This window comes from Prionailurus bengalensis, chromosome D4 (genome assembly GCF_016509475.1).
Source record: "Prionailurus bengalensis isolate Pbe53 chromosome D4, Fcat_Pben_1.1_paternal_pri, whole genome shotgun sequence".
NCBI classification, from domain to species: domain Eukaryota; kingdom Metazoa; phylum Chordata; class Mammalia; order Carnivora; family Felidae; genus Prionailurus; species Prionailurus bengalensis.
In genome coordinates, this window is record NC_057359.1 from 81015610 (window position 1) to 81030489 (window position 14880).

Consider the following 14880-nt stretch of genomic DNA (forward strand, 5'->3'; position numbering starts at 1 on the left):
GTGGCCTGGGCCTCATTCCCGGCCTGGGGGTGGGGTGTTCTGAGTAGCTGTGCAGGGCCAGCAACCCCAAGCCCCAGCCCTCTGAAACCTCTGCACAGCCAGGTAACATTGCCCAGGCCTGAGCCATGGGAGGGACGCTCACTGGCCAGTCTGCCTTGAAGAGTAACCTCTTCCCTACTTCTCCGGGGCCTTTGGGCTGCTCCCTGCAGCCCTCCACCCCCACCCCTTCCAAGAGCCTAAGAGCCTGGGGCAGCTTCCTGCAGGGCCCAGTCTCTCCCTGGGCCAGCTGCCTCCTCTCTCTCTGCCCCACCTCTGCTCACTGGTGTTCGGTGGGGGGAGTCCCCTGTGATCCAGCCCACCCACCTACCTCCCAGGACCAGCTGAAAGCTCAGAGGAGATTATTGTGAAGGAAAGGATGTGGGAGATCCCCTTCCCAGCTGGGAGTGCCGGGAAGGGTGGCCTGTGTTAGCTTCCCCTCCTGAGGCAGAGGGAATCTCTGTCCTCTGTGGGTACGTGTGGGCGTGAGCTTGTGGGTGGACGCACAGTGTCTTGCACATACCACAGGGCACAGCCTTGGCTGCCTGCCGTGTCTTGTCTGTAGGCCACCCCACATGCCACACCTGGGCATGCACACATAAGAACTTCTCTAGCATTTGGAAAGCCACCAGTTGTGCACCAGAGGTCCCCTCTGAGTGGACCAGAGGAAGGAGAGGGAGGCAGGATGGCATGGGGATATGTTTTTGGGGAAAAAATCTCCCCGGGTGCTGTGTGTCTGTCCAGTGAATATTGTATAAGCTTCGGTTGTCTAAGAGGGGAGGGGCCAGAGGGCAGCCTCAAAGCCCTGCCCTGTAAAGGTTCTCCCAAAGGCAGCCTGAGCACGGCTTTGCCTCCTCCGCCCCCTTGTACCTTGGCTGCCAGGGGCCAGCCTTGGAGCGGACGGAGTGCAGGAGTTATGGGAACTTGGCTCCCAGGCCTGGCTCCATTGCTAACTCAGTGTGATCAGCCTCAGAAAAGCCACTGGAGCCCCCTCAGCCTGTCTTTCCATCTCTCAAGCGGGGCTCGTAGGACAGGAATTGGCCGAGATAGGTGGGTTTCACATTTCTCTGCGTCAGATGCCTTGTGAGGTTAGTTATTCCTTGTCATGATGACTCCCCCTCCTCCCTTTTCTGGTGGGCAGTCCCCGTCAGGGAGCTGAGGGGCTCTTCTCTGGTTCCTATCCTCGCTGGCTCTGGCCACCTCCCAGTCAACCCCGCACTGGCACCTGCCTGTTGCCCTGACCTTTCCCACACCCTCAAGGCCCTTGTTTGCAGGCCTGGCTTAATTGAAAAGAGCACATTGGGCAAAGATATAGATGCCACCCCAGCAGCACAGGCCCTAATTTGATGCGACGTTGTCGTGGGGAGTTTTCATACCGAGGGCAGTGAATTAGTGTAGCGGCTCCCTGTGCCCACCGACTAAGGGGAAGTTAATTTCATGCCCTGTCTTTTTGACATTTGTAATCAAAGCTTTATATTGCAGCTGCAGACTGTTAGCACGTGGAGGATGTATGAGCCTCAATTATTGTTTCTGGCTAGGGAGGAGATTGATTAACAGATTGTTCACAGCCCCACCCCTCTACTCCTTATTCCCCTGCCTGCCTCCTTCCTTCTTTTGCAGCTTCCCCAGATTTCATCAGGGAACTCAGCCCCAGAATGAGCTCTGATTGAAACCCTGCTTGTGTCTCAGAAGCTGGGGGCTTGGCCCCTGAGCTGGACCCACCCTGGGGAGGACCCAAATGAAGAGGAATTGCCTGGGGCCCCTGATAAAATGCAGATTCTTGGGCCCTGTCCCAAACCTTTCAGAATTAGACTCTGGCGGAGTGTTTGAGAACCACTGCCCAAAGTTGGTTTCTTTTGCAGAGGGGCAGGAATTGTGTCCCAGCTGTGTGCCAGCGACTTGCCTAGACACTGCCCAGGCTATCTTCTTATTGATTCCTTGTAGTGAGAGGGTTTTTGTTTCCCATTTCATAGATATAGAAATAGAAACTCCAAGAGCGGAACATGACTGGCCCAGAATCACACGTTGGGGGACCTCATGCCCTGGCCAGCCGTTCCCTGATTCATGCCTACCATCCCCCCACTATCATGCCACGCCCTTTCTTTTTAAGCTTGTGATACTTTCTGAAATAAGCCTTCGCCTCTTAGAGGAGTGCCAGTAGTTCCCTCTTGTGCTTGCACAGGGCTCCCCTCTGTCAAAAGCTCTCTCACACCAGTGCCCCCCGTCTTCACAGGGTGCTTGCAGCAGTCAGGACATGTATGACTGATCTGCATTTTACAGGTGGGCGAGGCTCAGAGAGGTGAAGGGGCAGAGCTGGAGTTAGAACGTGTCTTCTAACTCTGGGCCCAGTGCTTGGCCCACCTGTGCCACCTAGGCCTATTCGTCTTGCCAGCTCTTCAGTTACAAGTGGGGAATCTGAGGTTCAGAGAGGTGTAGCCACTTACCAGGATCAAGCGAGTGCCAGTGATGCAGTCCAGGCCCAAGTCCACAGAGTCAAAGCCCATGGAGCGGGACGAGGCAACCTTTCGGGGCTGGACCTATCTTTGGTCCCCACCTGGGAGTGGAAGTCGTTGAGCACAGCCCAGAGGCTCAGGGACGCGACGGCTGTCCATGCAGAGGCCAGGCCTGGTGGGGTGGGCTGCACTCCTGACCCAGGAAACCAGGCACCTGCTGGAGGTTGTGGGAGAAGGATGGAGGCGGGAGGCCAGGGGGGCCTGGGGGGCCTGTGGGGCACGGAGCCGGAATTTGAACCCAGGACTGCCGTAAAGCCCCATCTCCTGCGCTGCCAGGAGCTGAGGAGGTCAATGGTATGTGTGTCTGAGTCAGTCACCTGGTCCAAGGCCCAGCTCCACCCACTGCTTCTCCCTGAGCCTCACTTTCCCCATCTCAACAAAGCAAAAACAAAAGCTAATGTCTCAGTGCAGCTAGTGTAGGGTAGAGTGTCGTCCTTCCCAGGCTTTGCGGCGCTGCCTTAAGGTCCTGAGGCCCCTGCAGGTGTCGTAGACGGAGCCGTGGAAGCCGGGTGCGACGACGTGCCTTTCACTCTTGCTCTCCTCCTGGCAAGCTTCTCTTGGTGCCGTGCTGCCCTGCGTGGTCACTCACGATGGGCCAGCCTCCTTACCTGGTGCCTTTCCCTGCATTTTCTCATCTCATCCTTACAACGGCACTGGGAAGGAGAGGAGCTATTACTGTCCCCATTTTACGGAGAGGAAAATTGAGGCGCAGAGAGACTGAGTAGTTTGCCGACGTCATGTAGCTCGTAAGTGGCAGAGCTGGGATTCAAACCCAGGCAGTCTGCCTGTATAAAGGCCCGCCATCAACCACTCTTCTGCATGGTCTCTGCTTATAACGCTCCGTTTTACAGACTACATACCCAGTCAGTAACATCATCAGTCAACTACCTGCCATTTACGAAGCGTCTTGCCTCATGCCAGGCATTGTGTGTTGCGTGTATGTCATCTCTAATCCTCTTGACCACCCTCGTTTTATCCTCCTCCCGTTTTATGGGTGACAAAACTGGCCTCAGAGGGGTAAAACCACTTATCGGGGATTACCCTCATGATGGATTTAGAATCTAGCTTTCTTTGGACTCAAAGCCTGGGCCCTCTCTAGTTCAGCGGCTGATACAATGGGCACGTCCTGTGGGCCAGGCTCAGCACTTCCCTCACACAGCCCATGTGCCGCACACTATTGTCATCCCACGTTTACAGCCAGGAAATAGCAGTCGCGTGGCTAGAACGGCAGAGCCAGGATCTGAACCCAAGTAGTCTGGCGCCCAAGTCCGTGCTCTTAACTACTGCCCACTATTTTCCTTCTCCCTATTTTACAGATGAGGAAACTGAGGCTCTGACAGGTAAAAGCCACTTGTCCTGAGTGAGACAGCAAGTGATGGCAGAGATCGGATTTGCACCTAGATCTTTCTGGATTGTTTTATTGTCTCCCACCTGAGAGAACATGACAGCCACCCGTGGGGGCTGCAGGAGTATCTCAGGGCCACCGGGGGCTCTGCAGGAGGCTGAAATGGGTGCTGAAGTCTGAGGTGGTGGTGGCATGGAGGCAGGCCTTCCTCCTGGCCTCAGTTGGCGGGGAGGGTCTCCAGAATGTGAGGGTACGGCCGGCTTGGTGACTGTCCCCTGCATTTGTACTTAATCAGTGATGATACGTGTCTAGTTCCGTGGGCCTCTCAGGGTTCTGGGCTCCCATATTTCTCTTCCTCTTGGCAGAGCTGATGAGCTGTGGCTGCATCTACATCTATTGATTTGTAATGCTGGGTGAGGCCGGGCAGGTGGAAGAGGTCACGGGCAGGCTAACTGGCCTTGCACAGCACTTCCTGTTCCACCCTGGGTCAGCACATGGAGGTGAATTTCATCATTGCCCAGGAGGGCGAAGGGGAAGCAGAGTGATGGTGGAAGGCGGGCAGGGCCTCCCCAGACCAGCCTTTGTTCTGGACCTCTGGCGGGGGTGGGGGGGGAGTCTGGTGCCGATGGGGCCGCGCTCCTGATGGACGAGGCCTGTGCGGACCTGAGAAGGTGCTGGGCACAGCCGCCAGGCCTCAGGGAGGCGGCCGGAGGTTGATGCGGGCAGGGACGGTGCCCTGCCAGGAGTTCTGCCAGGAGACCCAGGCGGCCTGCCTGAGATGGTCTTATCCAGGTGTCCTAGGACATGAGGTCTGCGCTTCAGATGGTGGCTGTTGATATGAATGATGAGAACCTACTCTAAGGGGTTTCAGAATCCAGGGGTGATGGCGCTGGCGGGGGTGTTAGTGAGCAGCCTGGCCAGAGGTTCTCAGACTCAGTTCCTGGAGGTGAGACTAGGTATTGTCCTCTCCAGTGGTTGTGGACATCCTGGCTCTGGAGGACGCTTTGATCCAGGACACTGAAGGCCCATAGACGTCCTATAAAGAAATCCGTTTCATCTCCATTAATCCGGAGCTTCCTTTCCCCACCCCCACCCCAGGGGCATGTGCGGAGAAGTAGTGTTCCGCCAAACTTTCTTGGGTAAATGCTAATTTGAGATGTTACCTCTCCTCAGAAGCATGCTCTTAAGAGGGACCTTTGGAAGTATTCCAGGCCTTTAGGAACGATAGGAGTAAGCTTTGAACGATGGCATTGCTAGCCCAGCAGGTGGCATGGGGTTTGTTTTTTGGAAAAAAATCATCTCCGGGTTTTCCAAATCATTCCTCAGAGCAGCTACCAACACTCCTGTGTAGGATGGGCCTGGTTCTGGTCAGAGTTTTCTGTGGGCCTGGGGTATGGGGGATTTATTTCCTCTTTTGCAGGATGGACGGCTCCTTTCTTGTACCCAGCAGCTTGGGCTCTGGGCGTCCCCATCCCCCTCTGGACTCCTGCAGAAGGCAGCAGCCGGGCAGAGGCTGCCCACTGATTTGCATAATTGCACCGTCCCCTGAATAATTAATAAAGCTCTGTCCTTGCTGGGAGCAAAGACTGCACCGTTATGGATGGGTTCGCCATGGATGGGTTTGCCGGAGTTCTTCCAGGGAGCCAATGGTTCCCGGACTCCTTGGCTTTTCCTGGCATGGAGTCCCCCTAGAGAGAGGAGAGGGCACGGGGTTGTGTGTGTGGTGGTTGGGGGGGGGGGGGTGGTTCCTCGTGATGCCTGTAGCATCACAATGGGCGGGGCTGGTAATGCATCTGCTCCTTTCTTCCAGGATCCACAAACAGGATCTCAAGCACACAGACGATTTGGAATTCTGTATTCTCTTGCTTTCTGTGGTCCCACAAACTCTTCTCTGAAACATGATCAACTGTTGTAGAGACTTAGCTCTCTTTCCAGGTAGGCTGGAGGAACCACTACTGACCCAGGGGGTAAGGGCCCTGGTGGTGAATTTGAAGGCAGGAGCAGGGGACAATGAAGCATTTCTGCGTGAGGTCTTTTTTCGTCATCGGCCCCTCCAAGTTTCTGGGCTTGTTAAAGTCAGGAGGAGTTTGAGAGTGACTTGTATTTGAGGTTAAGTCCGTTTTATGTAGTTTAACAGGAATGAATTTTCCCTCCACAGATGTGGTCTTGCCTCCCTGGCGTGCTAGAAAGGGAGGTTGAGGGCTGGGTCTGCTCCTGAACTGTAGTTGACATTGGGGAAGGTCCTATAGTTTCTCCAAGCCAGGGGTGTCCTTGAAAGGCCTTGGTCTCTTCCCAGCCTCCTCTAATCATTGTCCAAATCATCTGCAGGAGTGTTTCTCAAACTCGTTTCCACAGAACACCACATTCTCGTAGATGTTGATGGGTGCTTAACTCATTAAGGGACGAGGGGATCCCATAGTTCAGACAGGCCAGGGAAACATCCGGTAAACCAGAGCCAGCAGGTTTCTTTAGTGCTCTAGCCCTGGGAGCCTTTAACATGCTGAGCGTACATCAGGGCATGTAGGATGTCTGCTCCCCATTGACACAGACTGTTCCGGGGTCTGTTTGCACACGTGCAGTCATGGGGAGACGCCCATGCCATTGCTGGCCGTGCCAACTCTTGGAAACCTCCCCCTTTGTTGAGCTTCCTTAGCCAGCATTTATGTGGCACTTTAGCATTAGCATTTGGCCCCCATACCAGCTAGAGAGGTGGCAGGGATCATCCCATTTTACAGACAAGGAAACTGAGACTCAGAGGGTGATTATCTTACCCCAAGACACCTAGATGTTGATAAAGTGTGCATTTAAAGCCACATCTGCTAGCTGGACCTTTAGTTTTTTCCTGTGGCCACAAGGAAACCATTTGCTCCATATAAAGGTCAGTATGTTGGTTGGCATTGGTCCTTGGGACCCTGGGGACCTGTTCCTCTCATAGCCCCCCTGCTAGCTTGGTTGGAGTGAGTTTCTGGGAGTGAGAAGTGTTTTATAGCATCCTAGCTGTGGGGCCTGTGTTTGGAGCCAGATGCCGATATGGGCATAAAACTACCAGGTGTCCCACTCCTCAGACCATTCCTGACTCTTCTCTTCCGCCTTCCCTTTTGACGGGGTGGGGATATTAGAAGTGCCCCAGGAGCTGGGTAGGCCCTTGTCCTGGGCTGGTGGTGCTGGTTGAGGGGTGGAGGAGGGCAGGTCTTTCTGAGAGCCACGGCCCAGGCCTGGTGGCTGGCTAGGGGCAGCCTGGGGTGAACCTGTTTATAGCCGCTCGTCTTAGAGGCTGACCGAGGCCGAAGTGTGACTCCAGGACCTAGGCCAACTGTTTTATGTCTCGGGAGTCTCCTTGGGTCACACCGTGAAAGGGACTACATTGCCCCTAGTGGCACATCCACCTTGTTCCCATAGAGAGCAAGCCACCACGAGGACACCCCGATGAACTGAATTTTGCTCTGCTGGCGCACGGACCCAGGCGTGGATCTGGCTCCCTGTCTCCCTGTGTGATTAGGAAAAGTCACCTGATCTCTGAAACCCGGTCCCCTCATCTTTAAAATGGATGTGATAATGGTGCCTGCCTCCTAGGGTTCTGAGGTCACACGGGATCACGTACGTCACATAATTTTATCATCTTTTGTGGGTACACACACTCACACTTGCGCACGCCATGCTTTTGAGCTTCTGTGTGAGACCCCGTCGCCCTGCCAGCTGCAGCAGCCTAGCCTTCCTGGGGTCCGTCCACCCCATCGTGTAGCAGGAGACAGCGTGAGACAGGCATGGAAAGATGTTTGTGTGGACGTTTCTCCCACTTAGAAAATCAATATTCTCTGGTCTGCCTAATTGTTCTGTTGCTGCTAAATGAGTCATTATGGAGGGAAAATAGCAAATGCATTGTGAGATTAATGGGAGAAAATAGTTGGCAAATGACTTTGGTTTGCTTCCGAAACTCCGAGAAGGTGTTACTATGAGAAATCTGGAGAGCCGTGCGAGGCTGAGTCTCAAGAAGCAGCTATTAGCGTTGTGAGGCTCCCGAGGTGGTAGATGGTCCAAGAGGGTCCTTTTAGGGCAGGGCACTGATTTCAGTATTGTAGGGGTTGGAATCAGGAATTACGGGGGGTCAAGTCTGGAGTTTGTGGTGGGACAGGGAGCTCCGACGGCCTGGCCCCAAGGCAAGGGAATCGTGTTCAGTTATGCTGCATTCTAGGCGGTGCCCAGGGATGCGGTGCTGAGCGCCCCTCCCGTGGTGGAGGAGCCGGGCTGCAAGAAACTGCCCCACAGGTAAAGATGTAATTGCAGCTGGGGCGTGTGTCCTGAGGGCTGTGAGAGCCTGGAACTAGGAGGTTTGATCTGGTGGAGGTGGTTAGGACAGCCTCCCCAAGGAAGGGAGGAGTGAGCTAAGGAAACTAAGCCCTGGCATGATTCCGAGACCTGCTGAAGTATTGAGACCTCTAGCTAGTAGCTGTGTATTCTCCTCTCTCTGGTATGGTCTCGTGCCTCTGAGGGACGGTCGGGGTGCAGTGCCAGGTTATCAGGCTGCAGAGGAACCTTAGGGCTGCACGTACCACTGGGTGCTCCAGCTTGGGGGACCAGGCCTCACCGCACCCCTAGGAACACTGGTAGGGCAGAGCAAGGTGGGCAGCTGAGCCCCAGAGGAGGCAGGAACTCGGCCTCTGGTGCTTGGCTACTGCTGTTGGCTGAAAGCCCACTTTCAGTCCAAACTCAGAGTGGATGGACTCTTCCCTGCCCCTCTCCAAGTATAAACCACAGCCCCCCTGGCAGACGCCGAGTGTTTATTTGGTCTGGGTGAAGAGCCCCAGCTGAGGGCCCTTTGTCCTGCTCAGTTTCCACTTCCAAAAGAATTCTGCTTAGTTCTTCAGATAAACAGCAGGACACCTCCTGTGGGGTTCCAGGTAGGTCCAAGGCTGCCCTGAGGGTATGGAGGGGATCCAGCCCTGTGTGGATCCAGCACCCCGTCGTGCTGCTACAGGGAGTTATCAGTGGCATCCCAGAATTGGTGCACTGAGGTCCGACTTCCCTCTCGGGGAGCCAGTCCCTTTCTCAGAAAACCAGGCAGGCCAGACCTACTCGTGGTGGTGTTTCGGAGTCCCTGAACAGCTCTGAGTCTGGGTACCAAATCTTGAGTCTCCCTATAGGCAGTCCCTGTTCTTCCATGGTGGCAGACTCGGGCTAAACTGAGCCCAGGCAGAGGTGAAATTGAAGGAGCCTGATCAAGCCTTGTCCCACACACTTTTTCTTCCACCCGGGCCATGGATGGATTCCAGTCTAACATCCCTTAATTCCTGCCCCCACTTGGGCACTCTGGGTTCCTGCTTGTTTTCAGATTTTCTGTTGTTTGCAGGCGGACAACGGACTGTCCCCTGAGCTTGGTTCCATGGCTCCCACCATGGTCTTTGACCATCCTGGGCAACCTGGGCTGCTGAACAGCAAGCCTGGCGATTGGTCACCACACATTTCCGCTTGGTCGTTCCTGCTTCTCTCCCTCCTAAGTCAAGGTGGCCGCTTAGCTGTTGTCAGGTTCCTGAGGTAAATCTCTGTAGCCTCTAATCATTAGCAGTGGTGGGACTCCACGTCCTTTGGCTCCAGCTACGATCAGGAAGGGAGTTTCATCGAAGGCGAGTCTTACACAGCACCTTGCCCTGTGCACAGGCCCTCAGAAAGACAGCGCCACCGCCTCTGGTAAGCCCGGCAGCCCCCAGCTTTGTCCTTCCGCCCTGGAGAAGCACCTTGCGCCGTAGATCCACTCCCAGGTGAGGCCACAGTGTTCCCATGGCAGGGACGTCCTCATTGGCTCGGGGGCCAGGATTTTCCATTGAGTGGTGGGACGCAGGAGCAAAAGAATTCTGGAGCCCCAGCAGCCACACGCGAAAGGTTGGCTTGCTGAGCCTTCCTGAATGTTAGGGCAGATACAGACAGGACGGCGATGCCCTGTGCTCTTTTTATCCAGTCACGCTTGAAGCCGCTCGTTGCACTAGTGGAAACACATTTCTAAGCGAGAGGAAATACGGCATCCTTTGTGGCGCAGTTGTACAGAAAGCTAGTTGATAGGCTTCCTGCAGCCACCCCCGACCACGCCGGGGTCCTGATTACGGGTCTGCAGACCTGCCTTTGGGTAGATTCACTGAAGTTTCACACACATATTTATCTGGCTGTCAGCCATTTACCTTAATGTGTTTCACTATGGGCGACGTGCTATCCGGTGCCTGGGCATTCGGCATTGAACATCACGTTCCCTTCCCAGGCACGGTTACCCCCCACCTGGAGTTATTCTGGCCGCCGGGTGGCAGCTACATACTGGCCACGGAGGGAGGCCCGAGGGGGACTCCAGTCGGGGTCCTGCCTCCCTCATTCCGTTCTCCTCTCAGCTCTCCCTCCTCCACCCCGTTTCCTTGTCCTGCCTCCCTCCAGACCCGCGAGCTGCCTGCTCCCCAGCAGAGGGGCCAGGCACCGCCACTGGTCACGCTGGGCCTCCTACAACATGAACTTGGGTTGTTGGAACTCCTGGCCCGGGAGCTTCAAGCCCCCAGCCAGGGTCCTTGTTTGGGTTGTGTTGTGACAAGGGACTTATTTCCAACGTGTGATGTCTGCCCATTCTCTCTGTCTTGATGGCCTTTCATGCTGGTAGCCCCCACCGGGGGGGCCCCTGACATGTTATGCTGAGGTTTTGGAAGGGCCGGGCACTCGATGGGGAGCCCCCGGCTGGCCAAGCTGGTGGCCCAGAAGAGACCTACGGGTTCTAAATCACTCCGCCTGTGAAGGCAGAATCTCCGGGCTGCCCTGGCAACAGCTCCGCGCCAGCCTGTCGTGTGGCCGCTGACAGCCCTGGCTGCTGACTGGCTGTACTCGCCCGCGCCCTCCCCTGCTCCTCACGCTCGCTCACTCATTAGCAGCAGCAGAGGCTCTCTTCCCGCATCCTTTAGGCAGATGGTGCAGAGGAAGTGCAGGACTGGGGTCCTTGGACTCTGCCTGCGGGCTTGCACGCTGCCGGGCATGGGTGGGGGTCACCTTCGAGATTTCGACAGTGTCGGCCTTGGTTGGGTGCCGTTCGAGACCGGGCTGCAAGGAAACAAAGCCCCAGTTCCAGGTCTTAACAAGTCTCTTGGGAGTCCCTAGGCTGTCATCCTGGCTGCACCTGCACTCCCCGGAGCCTCCCTGCCCCAGTGGCCCCTGTTTATTCATGTTACTCGTGCAGACAGACTTACTCCGCAGGTGGATGCCTGGATTCAAATCCCAGCTCCCCTCTCATCAACTCTGACTTCAGGGAACTTGCTTAACTCTGTAAAATGGGGATAAGGGCGATATCGGTCTCAAAGGGGTGTCAAGAGGAATAAATGCGATTTGAAGCTAAGTGCTTAGCAGAGCACCTTGAGATATGTGCGGTAACACTCGAGACGTGTCAGCCGTGACCGTGCTGCTCCCCTATCTGGAGGGCCGCCTTCTCTTCCCCTGCTCTTCCTACTTCCATCCTACCCCTCTGTCTAAGTCCTAGCTTCTTCTGCTTGAGGCCTGCCCTCATTCCCCGCCCCAGGTTCAGGCAGATTTCACTTTGCTCTGCATTTATGGTGCCTGATTTCTGTGCTTTGTTGTTATTGGGTCTACTCTGCAAGTGGGGCCTCCTGAGGGTGCTGGCTTGGGTCTCTTGAACTGTCCTTGTCCTGCCCTTCTGAATAGAACGAGGCGGAGTCTATCTCCTTCACAATCCTCCAGAACCTTGGGGTGAACTTGGAGCTGCCCCCCTCCAATAGAGCACGTGACAAGCTTATTCATAGGGCTTTAGAAGGAGAAGTCAGCGGTCCTGTCACAGATGGGGAAGCTGAGGCCGAGAGTAGGGAAAGAGCAACCCCAGGGTCACAAGGAGTTGGTGGCCCCACATAACTTCTCTCTACTCTTCTCCACTTTGGGGCCAGCAGGAGTTGGGCCTGCTTAGAAGGAATATGGGAGGGCTTCACAGAAGTGACAGGCATTGAGGTTTGAAAGAGGAGCAGCTCCTCAGTTAGCAAAGGGGGGAGAAGGGTGGTTAGGCAGAGGGAGCCCATGAGCACCTGCCCAGGGGTCAGATGTTAGAACCTTCCTGTCCTCTTGGGGTGTGAGGCTGCTCTGGCAGGTGAGAAAGGTCTGGGAGCTTAGGGAGTGGAAGGTAAGGAGATTCAGAGACGGAGAGGTGGGCTGGGCAGGGGCTGGGCCCGGACCTGTGTGTACGGGGTTGAGTTAAGTAGAGGATGGGGAGGATCGGTGCGAGGATGAACGCCTGCTGTGTGCCAGGTGCTTTGTCTCTCAAATGCTCACTGCGACCTGCGAGCTGGGGAGACCCAGTGTCCAGAGGTTTGGTGACTGGACCCAGCTTTCACAGGCCAGTAAGGGGCAGAGCCAACATGGGAACCGTGGGCTCCGGTGCCGGCTGCCTGCCGGGGATGGGGGGCAGCACCACCTCTCTAGGGGCGGGGCCCACGAGTCTGTTATTTTAACTACTCCCCAACCAGGTGTGGGAGCCACTGGGAGAGTGTACGTAAAAGGTGTGGCACAGGGTCTGGTCCGCAGAGATGTCGCGTCACTATTAGTTGCCCAGCACACACGGTGGACAGATGTGCACATGCACAGTGGGCACCTTCAGAGAATTGGGTCGCTAAGTGAGCCTGGCAACTCTTCTTTAAACTAGGCCTGTTGGGAAGTGAGTCGAGGGCCAGACAGCCTGTAGTGGGGCAGCCCCAACTCTGGCCTTTGCTGCCCACAAGCCAAGAGGTGGGGCTCTTGTAAGACCTGGTCCCTCACCGCCTCGTTGGGGAGCCCAGGACACCCCTGTAGGCCTCCCAGCATGCTGATCCTTCTTTCCTGGCACTTCTCAGGGTCTGGCAGTTGTCTGCGTGCCCCATTGAGGGGCAGACCTCCTGTGCATTCTGGGCCTCTGGCACCTTGCACGCAGCCTGGCCTAGCACAGGGGCCCAAAAAACTCTCACGCTATGAATGATAGATAGATTGAGCACCTACTGCATGCGGGACGCTGTACCAGGCACTGGAATAATTACTTCGGCCTGGCACTTCATGATTCACAAAGCTCCTCTGGGTCCTATTAGGAGGTCCATTGTCTTGGGTCAGGTATTCATTTCCCCATTTTCCAAATGAGGAAACTGAAGCTCAGAGAGGAGTCAAGTAGCCTGAGGTCACAGCAGCAGCCAGTGAGGGGCGGAGCCAGGCAGAGCCCACTCCCCCGACTCTGGGGGATGGCAGCCTTTTCTGTGCTGCCAGCCTCAACTGAGCACTGGCACCGTGGGCCAGAGATGGTGCTCCCGACCGGCAGGGGAGGCAGGCCCCCGGGAGACTCCGGATCCCAGGAGCAGGGCCCCTCCCGATCTCACTGCTCCACCCCAGCAGGAACAGGGGCCCCTCTGCCACTGCTGAGGACCTGGCTGTCGGGGACAGTGACTGTGTTTGGGGTAAGTCAGAGGCAGGAGAACAAAGAGAACCCTTCCTGCCAATGTGACTCTGACCTTGGAAACCCAGAAAAAGGGAAGAGTTGGCTGCAGGCTTCAAAGGGGGGCAGGCCGCCTGCAGGCGGGCATTGAGGAAGCCTTGGCTTTGTCAGTTCTTGCTGCCGGATTTCTCCTTTTCAGGTTAACAGAAGTCCTGGGGATCAGTGTCCGTGGGCTGGCCTGGAATCCTGCCACTTTTACGGAAGGCGGGGAGATGCCAGGATCACGGCTCTGTTTTGACTGGGCTCTAGAAGACGCAGCTTACTGGTGGGAGAATCTGGACACAGCCCCCAAGGCTGACTCCTGTGCCCCATTCCATGTGTGCCCAGCTATGGGAAGGGGGGCCCCGGGAGTGCTTGGGGTCTTTCAAGGAAGCGTGCCCAGGAAATCCTGGGCCCAGTGAGGCATTGCGTCTTTGTTCATTATTCCACAAACGATAAGCCTGTGTGCCCCCCTCCTGTGTGCCAGGTGCAAAGCGAGTCCCTGGAGAGATGTGCTGTGGGTCCTGACTCGGTCCTGCCAGCCGGGACAGGAACCACTGGCTGAGACCATCCGCAGATGCAGGGGCACTGTGACAACCTGGGGAGTGTGTGCCCTGCTAAGGGGGGACCGCAGCCTCTGCACCACGTCACCGGGTCTTTGGATTTATAAGAGAAGCCAGAAATCTAGAGCGTTTTGGGTGACATTTTAAAATTTCACATCTTTACATGTTGGCAATTGATTCAAAACTTAAAAATGTCAGACGCTATGTGGGCTAACAAAACATGAATGTTGACCAACTACATCCCATACTCTTTAGTTAGAGACCTTTATCTTAGTGTTGGATAGAACCCAGGTGAGCAGAGGGGAGGAGGGAGGGCCTCCTGGAGAAGGGGCCACCTGGGCAGGGGTGTGGCTGGGTGAGTCTGCACGACTGTTTGCAGGACGATCTGGGACCAGAGCAGAGCAGAGGGGTCTGGGGTGGCAGGATGGGTAGCATCACACCTGATGGTGGAAGCCATGCCTGCCTTGGGAGGGACTAATCCTAGTTCATGTGACATGCTGCCCTGGAGCAGCAGATAAGTGGCGGGCCTGACCCTGGCCACCCTGAGCCTGCTGCAGCCGTTGTCTCCCGTCCCTAGCCAGGTGCTTCTGCCCGACACCGGATCAGGGAGGAGCTTGGGGAGGAAAGGTCATAGATATTTAAGTGCCCGGGACACACGGGATCCAGATCTTTAGCAAAGGTGTAACTACACAGCTTTGGGTGGGCAGTCCATCTGTCTACGTGTCGCTGTGTGCATATGACCTACCCCTGCTCTTTACATTCCCTCTCCTGCTGGCTGTAGCTCCTTCAGGAACAGGAAGTTCTAAACCCTCGGAAGGGGGCTCACTCTTCCCCCCACCGCTGCAGGGGTCCTGCATTCTTCAAAGGGTTTGAACTGCTCGGGCCAAAGCCTGTCTGGGTGTCTTCCTGTTCAGGCCGGCAGGCATAACTTTTCTGTTTCTCTGCCCTGGCTGCCACTCCCTCCATAAT

General features: G+C 55.9%; 1 protein-coding gene across 9 annotated transcripts in view; it reads left to right on the forward strand.

Moving 5' to 3' along the window:
* LOC122474681 (DAB2 interacting protein) overlaps window positions 1–14880 on the forward strand; it is a 188312-nt gene that overhangs the window by 113396 nt on the left and 60036 nt on the right. Inside the window, exon 1 of one of the 9 annotated variants that reach the window (XM_043565714.1) lies at window positions 5710–5829. The exons of the other annotated variants lie outside the window; for them this stretch is intronic. The gene's annotated coding sequence lies outside the window, so the exon portion shown is untranslated. Of the gene's footprint in view, window positions 1–5709; window positions 5830–14880 lie in introns of those variants that run through there. 9 annotated transcript variants of the gene reach the window in all.